A 12,376-nucleotide genomic window follows, 5' to 3' on the forward strand; every position below is an offset into this window, starting at 1 on the left:
AATGAAGAGTAGCCCCTGCTCGCCGCAACTAGAGAAAGACTGCGCACAGCAATGCAGACCCAACTCGGCCAAAAATAAATAAATTAATTAATTAAATTAATTTTTTAAAAAAAGAAAATATGGCCATTCTATATGTTAATGACAATTCATTAATGATATATATCCATTTGTAATATTTTCAGAATAAAATTCAGTCTCAATTTTTTTATAGTAAAGAAAACTGAAAAGACTAGGAAGTAGTACAAAATAGGCATCCTGGTTTTTTAGGGTCTGATTTTTTTAAACCCTAAAATATTTTCCTGTTCCTTATAAATCTCTTTAAATAAAAAGAAAATATTTTGGGGTTTGATCAGTGGCATTCCATTAGTCAGGATTTTACTGCATTTATGCATTCCTAATCATTGTCAACAGAAAATTTATCAGAAAGCTTTTAATGATCCATTGACTGGGACAATTAAAAATAAGAATTAAAGCATCTTAATTGCAAAGGAATTTTCAAAATTATTTAATAACAATTCATTATCAATTTTACCTATGGTAATAAACTAATGAGAGCTTTTAAAAGAGTATATTTTACAGCGAAAAACATACTCTAAATCTCTCTTACACATTTAAAAATTCTTGTGAAATATCTGTTCTAGACATATGGGCTACTTGGAAACAGAATGTTTGGCTAAATATGTACTTCTTCTTCATTACAGTTCAGATGAGGTTATTACTTGATATAATACATATATATTGGCAACAGGGGACTACATGAGACAGCACGTCCCTCCTCCTGAGATTAACTGAACATTAAATTACCTTGGTTTGACAGTGGAATAGAATATCAGCAAGCCTTATAATTCTCTATCATGTCTTCGTTTGTTTATAAAAGACAATCCTACAGCATTTCCACCTAAAACCCTAATGCTCGTTCTGTTCAGTTACAGAGAAATTTAACAGCCTGTGTCATCAGTAATTAAGAAATCAAGGTAGTGCTGTTCCTTTGTACAGTGCAAATATAGAACATGGGTGTGTATTCCCATGGATGTATACAAATGCATTCAGAGGGACGTCAGTGGATTGAAGAGCGCTTGGGTAGGCTGATGCCGCTAAAGTTTTTTTTTTTTAAGCTTCCAAGTTCAACAGCAGTTTTGGACCTAAAGGGTCCCACCAATTCTGATTGTTTTCATTAAAAAAGCATGTTTTATCCAATCACCACGGAAAACAATATGGAGGCTCCTCAAAAAATTAAAAATATATCTACTATATGATCCAGCAATCCACTACTTGGGAGTATACCCAAAGGAAGTGAAAACAGTTATTTCCAAGAGATATATGCACTTCCCTGTTCACTGCAGCATTATTCACAATAGCCAAGATATGGAAACAACCCAACTGCCCATCAGCAGATGAATAAATAAAGAAGATCTGGTATATATAAACAATGGGATGTTATTCAGCCAAGAGAAAAGAAGATATCCTGCCATTTGTGACAACACAGGTGGTCTTTGAGTACATTATGCTATGTGAGATAACATCAGACAGAGAAAGACAAGTATGGTATGATTAATCTTATACATGGGATCTAAAAATGTCAAACTCGTAAAAATCAGAGAGTAAAATGGCAGTTACCGGGGGATGGGGTTGGGGGATAAGATCGATGTTGTTTAAGGTTACGAACCTGCAATGAGCAGTGAATAAGCCACAGAGATTTAATGTTCAGTATAATAAATATAGACAACAGTATTGTATTATAATTATGTAACGTGATAAATATCACTACAGTGGCAATCACAGTACATTATATAAATGTATCAAAAGTAACAAGTTGTACACCTTAAATGTACACAATGTTTTACGTCAAATATATTCAATAAAAAAAATGCTGTAAAGAAAAAAGAAAGCACGTTTTTATACTGAAAAGGAAGATCTATGAGGGGGGTGGAGTTACACTGGATATTAGAATATACAAAATCTTTATAATGATGGTGATGTTGAACTGGCACAAAAAAAACAAAGAATGGAATGGAATGGAGTAGAAAATAAGGGAAATAGACCCAGGGATATATAGAAGCTTCATATATCAGATGAAGCTGGATCTCAAATCATTTGGGGAATAATGGATGTTTTAATGAATGGCTATATTGTAAATGTCTGCAGCCGTTTGAGAGAAGATAAAAATTAGATTCATTCCTCACACCATACCCAAGAATGAATCCCCAGTGGACCCAAGATCTAAATGTAAAAAGAAATGAAACCACAAAAGTACTAGGAGAAAAAGTGGGAAAATTCTTTTATGAGCTGGGTGTAGGGAAATGGCTTTCTTAACAATGATGCAAAGCCCAGATTTAATAAAAGAAGGGATTGATAAATTTGACTACATTAAAAAAAAACAACCTTCACATGGTATAGAATTCCATAAATAAAATCAAAAATGAATGAGGAGAAAATATTTGCACTATTACAGATTAAAGGACTAATATTCTTAATATACTAAGATACTGAAGAGCAAAAATAAAACAAATGGGGCAAAATATCACACTAGATAAATCTGGACAGAAGGTATGCTGATTTGTAGCATTCTCACAACTTTCAACTAATGTCAAGCTACAAAAGAAAGAAGGCTTTTTTTAAAAAAATTATGGTTTCCCTAGGAATAGTTTGTTCTTAGCACATAGTACACACTCAACAAATGTGTCTTAAATCAGTATTGTAAAACGAATAAAACTTATAGAGAATTTAGATTTATATAAAATTGAATTGGAATGTGCATATCATAAACTGGTCTTCAATAATGATTCCATTTAATTTTTTAAAGCATGTGTTTATAAAGGAATGTCTATTTGCATATTATCATATGGATGAGAATCAGAGCTAAGAGTCATTTTAGTCTCAAGTTAACCTTTCAATGTGAGTAACCGTCAGAGTCTCTGATGGACTGACGAGGGAATGGACTGAGGTCTGAACTCCCCATAGGGAGTGAAGACCCAGCCATGACTGGAGTCCCTTTTACTGCACGTTACTTTCCCAAGTTTCCCGTGAGACTTCATATTTAAGGAGCCATCAGGAGTATCACAGCATCAATTACACACAAAGATGACGGAAGTGCTGTCTCACCGACAACCATCAGCATCATCGCTGAATGTCCTAGTTTACGGTCTTACTTGGTCATCACCAGAGGCTTTGCCCATCACTGTAGCCACCCTTCAACTGGGTCCTCTTTCCCTTTTGCCATCATCACTTTAGTAAAATATGGGTGAATATGATGAAACTTACCCAGGCAGCCAGGAACTTCTCAAGGCTTCGTAGAACTAGAGGTGCATGGGGAAAGAACTGCAGTGTTTGTGGGTAACACCAAGACTTTCTGAAGAAAGAGAGAAAACGAGAGAGAAACAAATGGTAATTAGAACTATTCATATGGAAGAGGGAGAAAGGACAAAAAGGGAGAGAAACTGGAATTAGTCACAGGGAAACATTCTATAATTATCAGTCATATATCGCCCAGAATCCATTCAGAGATGCACAATGAATAAAGCAAGATAACTTCCTTGTCTTGCTTCTTAAACTCTCTCTTATCAAATATTACTTTGGAAATACCCGGCATCTCCTTTTCAAGACTTCTGCAGCTGTGACATTCCTTCTCTGATAAGCATTAGGGGAATGGAGTAAGATTCCTTGTTGCCTAGTTTTATACGTTTTAGCTAAAAACCACAGGAGACAACTTTGAGTTTTACATATTTGGATTTTCTCCTCAAATGCTGGACATGCTTTGTGTTTGGAGAAGCGTCATCTTTCAGAAAAAGAGAGGCTTAAAGGCCAACCAATGGAACCACCGACACCTGGAATTCTGGCTGCGTGCAGGGGCATTCTTGCTGTTAGAGATCGTCCTCAGGAAACCAGAAAACTGGGGACCTGCGGAGGAGTTTGCCAGACCGGGGGTAGCTCCATGACCACACTGCGGTTCTGTAGAAATATTGTTGTCTTGGAATTTCCTGAGATTAGGATGTGCTGGAGAGTTTTGCTCCTTTTACTTTTCTGCTTGTAGTGAGAATTTTCACCAGCTGGTTCACATCTCCTGTCTTCATTTGACAGCACTGTTGTTTCGTTGGATTTTTCTTCCTGTTCCTCGGCATTTTGTGAACACAGGTTCTAGGTCTACATCACTTTCTACGGTGACTGTTCTAAACTGTGGTCTTTTTAAGGGATGATTGTGGTGGGGTGGTAGCGTTGGGAAGGGGAATCAATTTTCCCTCCTTGTTCCGTTTTTCCCTAGATGGCCGTGCCTTTAAGGGGACGTTATTTTGATTATTTCCCCAAGGCGATGCTGCTCTCCAGCTGCTACACCTGCACTCCCTTCTCTGAAGCCTGTTCCCTCTTATCACGTTTTGTGAGCCACAAAGACCCATGCTCAGTACTAGGGTGCTTATAAATTTTATAATGTATATAATGTTTATGTAAAAGCTTTATTTTATAATTTACATAACATTCATATAAAATGCAAAATCTTTGTTTTGTAATTTATATCATATTCACACAAAATGGAATGGTTATAATTTATGGTTTAATGTTTATAACGACATTGTGGGTTTTCAATCCATATTATGGAGTGAAGAATTTTAATGGGAGTGGAAGTAACACACTCTCAAATTCCAAATTCTTTGACAGAATTGTGAATTTTCTTCTCATTTCAGAGTCAATAAAATCTCTCATCTTATTGAAAACTGAAGCTAGTAGATGACAGTGCTTGGGAATCAATACAATTCATTTTTGATTCAAAACTGAAAGTAAAAAAAAAAATCAGTGAATTCTGGCATGAGATTATGAGCGTGCAATCGCAGAGCTTAGCTAAGAAGAGCAAGAAATTTAATAAATAAAATCATAACGATTTATTATCACCCATCCTTTGGGAAAAGTGTGGAAGAAAGAAACGTATTAAAAAAATAAGCAAATGTGAAGGGACTTCAAAGAGGCAGCAGCCGACTCCACAGCTATGCTAGCGTAATAATGTACACAGCATAATACAAGAAACGCAGAATCGGTATTTTTCAAGCGAGACATGCCACTAATATTTGAGTTCCAATATTTTGACAACTGCCAGCGATGGCAGGTGCCTATAAAACTAGAATAAATGTTGTCGTAATACGTTGTTGAAATTTTATATTTATTTTTTCACAAATGGGAACTATGTTTTGGTATCTCCCGAACAGACAGCCAAATGTTCACCACCCGAAGAACGAAGACACAGCTATGCTACAGAGAGTACTGACCTGGAAGATAAGACAGCAACTTCAACCAGTGGGGCTCTTTGCCTTAATAACTCTGGCTTATCCAGTAAACAATACACAGATCAATGGTCCTGCTTTATCACCTCTCCATCATAAGCTTCACATGCTGATTCTTTTTGCTCTCACCTACCTTCCCTACTCAAATGGATTCCCGCGTATCTGAATTCTAAAATGCATTCCTAGTTCACGTACCCAGGGCGTTCTATAATAAAATCAATAACCCTCAGACACACATACATCTGTAGTAAGTATCATACCCAGCACAGCCATACCCAGGGCATTCTATAATAAAATCAATAAACCCGCAGATGCACATACATCTGTAGTAAGTATCATACCCAGCACAGCCATACCCAGGGCATTCTATAATAAAATCAATAACCCTCAGACGCACATACATCTGTAGTAAGTATCATACCCAGCACAGCCATACCCAGGGCATTCTATAATAAAATCAATAAACCCACAGATGCACATACATCTGTAGTATCATACCCAGCACAGCCAATCTGTAGCATCCTTGATAAATAACAAGTGCTGGCTTAGTATTCAAGAAGCAAAGAAGATAAGTTTCTATGACTGCACCTCTTAACATTGTAGAGAACTCTTCAACTCTAGAATATGACTTCATGGAAGAATCCTTGACCAATCTCTCAGGTGCTATTTTGTCCAGATGTCTGCTTTGCAGCAGGGGGTGCAAATTTAGAGGCATCTACTCCTGGTTGTAACCGTGAAAGTCACTCTCTCAGGAGAATATACAGAGTTTTCAGGAAAATAAATATGGGAGATACAGACAGTGGAAGAACGACCTACTTTAAGCTGCAACTGCTCTTATTTTGCAAGAAGTCGTTTATGTGAAAGAGCCCTGTAGCTTTTCCATGTTTCCAGGAATTATTCTTCGCTGAGACAACTCCCCCAGAGGCTGGAGAAGTTTGCTTTTATCGCACCTCCCTACATGCATCAGCTCAACAAAATAATTTCTACAGGTCACATGAAGTATGTTCTTAGCCTAAGTGAATGAGAGCTCATTACATTTTAAGATGATTTAAATAATTTGTAAGGCCCCTTGGGTTAAATGGCCATGCCCAGCTATGTTGTAGAATTGGGGGCGAATAAATTATTTGGGGGGAAAATGGAGTTGTCATGGGAACCAATGGCTTGAAATAATATCAATATAGTCCCAACTAGCCTGCACATGAAGGTCAAATAGAGATTTAGTTCAGGGATTCTCTGCTCAGAGCAGTAACAGGCGTTGACAGAACCACATGTAAGTGGAAGAACCCAACGTCAGGAGGATAAAGATGTGGCCCTATTCCTACCTCTGTTATTTCTTACAGGAAAAAAAAAAATCCCATTTTTCAGATAAGCCAACTCATTTCATAACTCCACACCCTCCCCACTTAATTATTTCTTCTCCAACTTTCCCATCTTCTTCCAGCGCCGCTCAAGCCCCTGCCCCATCAATTTCCTCTGGAGTTCAGTTTTTAAATATCACCCCTTCATCCAAACGCTGCTAACCTACTCCAGGGATGTCTAGATGCTTCCTCCTTTTGATTTGTCCTTGTTTTATTGTGTCCACTGCACTGCCTGTTATTCTACTTTTACATCTCTGTCATTCTGGGTATGTGTGTGTGTACGAGGAACATTTATTTATGCAGGAAGACAACATACAAAAGAAAACAAGAAAAGGATGGACACAGGATTGAGGACAGCCGCTTCCCTGGATAGAGGAATAGAAGGAGGTGGGGTGTGGAACCAGATAACAGTATGTAGGTTATTTTGAAGGTTCTGTTTTTGTGTGGTTGCCTCTTTGACGATTATGAACACACAAAGAAATGCATGAACCATTTCTAGACTAATGGTGAGAGTAGGTCGTGAGTCAAGACTCATGTTTCATGTATGTTTTTGGAACTGAGGTCCAGAAAAAAGGTGTTACACTTACGTCATCTTTATGTATTTTCTACTTTCCCATTGGTCAAATCTCTTCAAAGATATATGACAAAATTCTTAGTTCCTGTGTCAATGTGGCCTAACACTGCATTTCCTCATCTGTCAAATGGGCATAATTACAGTATCTACTTCATAAAGATGTTGTAAGGATTAAATATATCAGTACAGGAGAAGGTTCTAGAGAAAGACCTGGCACAGAGTGGACACTGAAGGAAAGTTAGCTCTTGTTCATGGGATTATTAAATGAATTCTGTTTCTGTTGTCATTTAACCAGAATTCTGGAGGGAGACACGCGTCTACTTTGGCTCAGGGGTCCTGGAATGTCAAAGTTACATGTGGTGCCATTCTCTTGGTCTCTCTTTCCTTGATGGTCACAACATGTCAGCTGTAGCTCCAGCCATGTCTCCATCGCAGGCAGGAAGAAGGGAAAAGGAGAGAATAAAAGGGAGAAGTCAGCGAAATCCATTTCAGGTCAAGGCACCCTTGTGGAAGCCAAAGCAATGATATCACTTAGCTTCAAGGGAAGACACACCGTGCAGTCCTCTTCTACTGGGAGACATTAACACTCAGAACAAAGCAAGAGGACCACTCAGTTTGAGATAAAGGACGATGAACGCTGGGCAGGCCACTCTCAAGAGCTCCCCAACTTCCACTCCTATCTAACCAGGCTCGTTCTATCCTGTCCAGCCTAATAATCAGTCCCATTGAAGAGAAGTTGTAGACCAACTAAGCTCTGTTCTCTTCACCTGCAATGAAGACCATGTCTTCTACAGCAAGCGGTAGGCTGTGTTATTGGTAGAACTATAAAATTCTACCAAAATACTCTGGTAGAACTATAAAATTATGAACATTTTCTGCTGTACTCAGCATCTATATAAGTGCCAACTTATCCTGAAACTAAGCTTTCTTGACACCCAACTTACGGTCCATGCCTGTCTGTCGTTTTTCCCTTGAGGGCCTGTCACAGAATGTGGACATAGGCTTTGAATATGCCAAAGTCAGAAACCTCCTAGATCTGCAGCCTCAAGGACTGGGATTTTATGTGCAAAATTTCATTTCCAAGAACATCTATTCTTCCTGAGTCATTTTTCTGTGGAGAATCTCAAGCTACAGAAACATAGTATATCAATTGATCGCTTGCCTAAAACCAAGTGGAAACACTCAAAGTTCCCCCTTGTATGAGTATGAGCGACTCTGCAAAGTGTATGAATTGTACCTAACTCCAAAATGTGAACTGTCTTAAATCAATTCTTCCATCATGGTCAGAATTATGTCCGAGTAATGGATTTCCACTAGAATTCTAGGAATTAATAACTAAACCTACCTCTTTTTTTAAAAATCACTTTTACATACCACTTTTTAAATTTTAAATTTCACTTAATGTTAAAATGAGTGAGACACCCAGATAATTCAAAACTCATGAATGTTTCTTTTGATATTTCATGCTCATACTTTTGTTTTCTCCAGGTAAGATTTTTATGCACCTATCCAGTGTTTTCTTTATGCAAATAAAAAATGAATATATAATCCTTTTAACCCCTTTCCAACACAAAAGTTACTTTTCTACATACATTAATTTGCACCATATTTTTTCATCTAATATATCATAAAGAATTTTTATATACTTAGCAGGATTTTACCTGCTAGTTTTCAAACTTTTTAATCTGTCCAGTCCTACTCTGCTAAAAATCATTTACCCTGCACATCAACATCCATGGCTTTACCTCTCTTGGGCATGTACTTTGCATTTCTTTCACCTAAAACAGGTTTCATGACCCTTAAAGACCAAGAAAGCTAGGCTATGCACTGCCTCTTACTACCTTCAGCAAGTTTTGCAAAAGATAAACTTCCAAAAACTCCATGAGCACTTAAAAGCCAAAGTGTGTTTTAAAGAATGTTTGCCACGCCTCATCCAGAATTTTTATGTATGCTCCAGTGGGAATGTTGCTTTGGTAAAAACAGTCTGCCATATTGGTAGAAACAAAAATCCTACACTTCTTCCTGCCCGTGCATCCTGCCTGTACTTCTCTTGCTCACCTTCTTGAGTGAAGGATGCCAGCAGCCTCCCAATGAACTTCATTGACTACAGACTTTTTCTTATTTCTGTCTACTGGCAATGACTTGTGAGTTTAATTTTATTCAAGTGTTTTATTTACATGCCAATACCCTGCCCAAACCTTACTATGCTCTTCCATTGTCCAATTATAGATCCAAATTTTGAGATTTCTAGGTCTACTTCAGTTTTTACGACTCTACTTGGACAAACTCATGTTGACTGCTTCTCAATGACGGGGCTCTTTCTTCATCAGTCTGACTTAAGTGAGGTCTCTCAAAACATTCTCTTCTCATTCTCAGTGCCGTTGGTCATTTTATCCTTTTCTTCTGTGAAACAACTTCTCTTCTTCTTTATTTTGGAGGTAAATCCAAATCATTCTGCAAGCCCATCCTTGTTTACGAGGCTTTTTACTAATCAAGGTAGCTCTGACCCCAATAATAGCCTGAAGCATTTCTTGTAATTGCTCCAGAGGAACAGGTAAATACTGAGACTTTTACTGTTCGTTGTTTTATGGGCATTTACTTCATGCTCCCAATTAGTTTTAATTGTAACAAAGATTTTTAAAAATGATCCATTCATCACAAAGTGCCTATCCGAATGTTCACTGTACTTAACAGAAGAGCCACATAAGGCATGCTTTAAGAATGGTCTATGTAAATTAGTTTTAAACTAATGTTTAATTATCTCTTTTTCTGAGAATGGAGAACACGGCATTTCTTCAATTAATTAGGATACTGCCTGCTAGGATTGGGCACCACTGAGTTCATAGTAGATCCATCACTTAACATGCAGCATGGTGGGCGGGGGAGGTAAAGCATTCTCCATGCTCCCAGATCTTTAGGTCCATTCTTCTCTCCAAGACCATGAGCTCATTCAGCAGATGCACCATGTCTCCATGTGCTGTATCCTAAACAGAAGCAGATGACACAGTATCCAAGCTAAACTTCACTGCCATTTGGTGCCATTCAAGAAAATGTTGTCCAAATAAACGGAGAACAGCAAATCCTTGATGTTTTAGAAATCTAGAACGTAGGTGGGCTACTTCTCCTTCAATCAATCCTCATTAAGTTAACTCTTCAGAATGGGTGTGATGAGAACTTGGGCAGGAGACACTGTGGAATTTTTTTTTCTGATGAGTAATCAGAGTTCACTCTTCCCTGATATTGAAAGACAGTGGATCTACACACTTTAAGGAACATGAAACACAGGACAGTATCCACATCCTATATTGCAACTTACGGATTCTAAAGAAGACTCATGGGCCTCCCTGGTGGCGCAGTGGTTGAGAGTCTGCCTGCCAATGCAGGGGACACGGGTTCGAGCCCTGGTCTGGGAAGATCCCACGTGCCGTGGAGCAACTGGGCCCGTGAGCCACAACTACTGAGCCTGCGCATCTAGAGCCTGTGCTCCGCAACAAGAGAGGCCGCGATAGTGAGAGGCCCGTGCACTGCAATAAAGAGTGGCCCCCGCTTGCCACAACTAGAGAAAGCCCTCGCACAGAAACGAAGACCCAACACAGCCAAAAATAAATAAATAAACAAATACTTAAAAAAAAAAAAGTAAAAGTCTATAAAGAAGACTCATTTGGGTTGATGGAGGGCAAATAGGAATTAGTTAAGCTGGTGAGAACCAAAGAATAAGAAAAAAAATGTAAGCAATCTATATTCCTTCAGGAAGGTGAATATACATAACTAACAAAATTCCCTGGTTCTATTCCCTAAAACAGAGCCAAGAAAATAATGCATGATTTGACTTTTATTACAAGAAGTTATTTAATCCATGCCATTTCTCAGAATCTCTTTGGTCTAAAGGTTGCCAACTTTTACCAGCAGAAATCAAAGATCATATTTGCTTCTCAGCAAGACAGACTGTGCAACACCAAGATGCTGAAATATCACCATTTTAGTAGGTTGGGTGCATTGGGGACCCTAGGAGAACATAGAGGAAGAAAATGATTGATTTTAACACACTGTTCATGGGCGAGGTTGCAATCCCAGTGGCATGTGAGGCAAGCAGACGTGGTAACCACAGACGTCATGAATAGCTCCGTGAAGGAAAGTGGCATGGCCATGGTTTGCAGGGGACTCCAGGAAGTTTCTTTTGTTGGAGCAAAACAGCTTTTCAATATTGAAGGCAAAAGACATCTCTGGTAATGACAACCCTTTCAATCAACGCTTAGTAAATGCAAAGGAAATGGACTCATGTACTGAGTCAAAGAAAAGAAGAATGTTCTAGGTTGGAGGAACATTTTGATGACGTCAAGAACAAAACAAATTTCATGAAAGAGGAGTAAAGTATGCCTGTCTTGTTAAAGGTAGGACTTTAAAAAAATTAAGTCTCTCACTACAAGGCAATTTTCCTAAAACCTCTCAACATGGGTCTACCTAAATTTTGAGAACAGTTGTTTTAAACCTTAAGAGACAAAAATCTCCCATGTATATAACAGTATTTTATATATTGCTTGCATACTGTTATATAACAAATATTTGAAGTACACCTCTTATTCTCACATTGATATATTAATTCATATTAATAACTAATAATAATGATACTGATAGCTAACTTTATATAGTGTTTACTAGGTGTCAGGCACAAATGCTTTACACACAAAATAGTAACTCACTTAATTCTCAAAAGCTCTAAGAGGTAAGTCGTTTTTTATCACCACTCTATAGATCAGGAAACTGAGGAACAAAGGTAAAGGAATTGCCCAAGACCGCAAAGGTTATAAATGATGAAATATGAAACCAGCACTCTTACTCATTATGCTATAACTTATTATTTAATAATAATAATAACAGTGAATTCCCTAATTACAGTATAAAAAAGAAATAAGTTGTAAGTAATATGTGATAATATAGTATGTATTTTCACCATATGACACAATGAAGTGGTCCAAAGCTTTGGGGGTTAAACTGCTTGTGCCAGTGACGCAAATACCATGAGCAGTGTTGGAATTCTTCTAAAATTGTTAACAACTCTTGGTAAGTTTCCAAACAAATAAACTACAATTTTCCCTCTAATTACTTGGCAGCTGTGCTCTTGGAAAATTCAGTGCCTATTGTAACTGTGCAAAAAAAAAAAAAAAAAATACGCCTTG

At 37.8% G+C, this 12,376-nt stretch overlaps 1 protein-coding gene across 3 annotated transcripts in view; it reads right to left on the reverse strand.

Moving 5' to 3' along the window:
- The window catches only part of LOC309653429 (neuroligin-4, X-linked), a 581,567-nt gene that overhangs the window by 418,353 nt on the left and 150,838 nt on the right, over positions 1 to 12,376 (reverse strand). For all 3 annotated transcript variants that reach the window (XM_082448092.1, XM_082448095.1, XM_082448088.1), the window contains exon 2: positions 3,262 to 3,349. The gene's annotated coding sequence lies outside the window, so the exon portion shown is untranslated. The remainder of the gene's footprint in view (positions 1 to 3,261; positions 3,350 to 12,376) is intronic.

This window comes from Balaenoptera physalus (assembly GCF_965194825.1).
Source record: "Balaenoptera physalus genome assembly, chromosome: Y".
Lineage (NCBI taxonomy): Eukaryota > Metazoa > Chordata > Mammalia > Artiodactyla > Balaenopteridae > Balaenoptera > Balaenoptera physalus.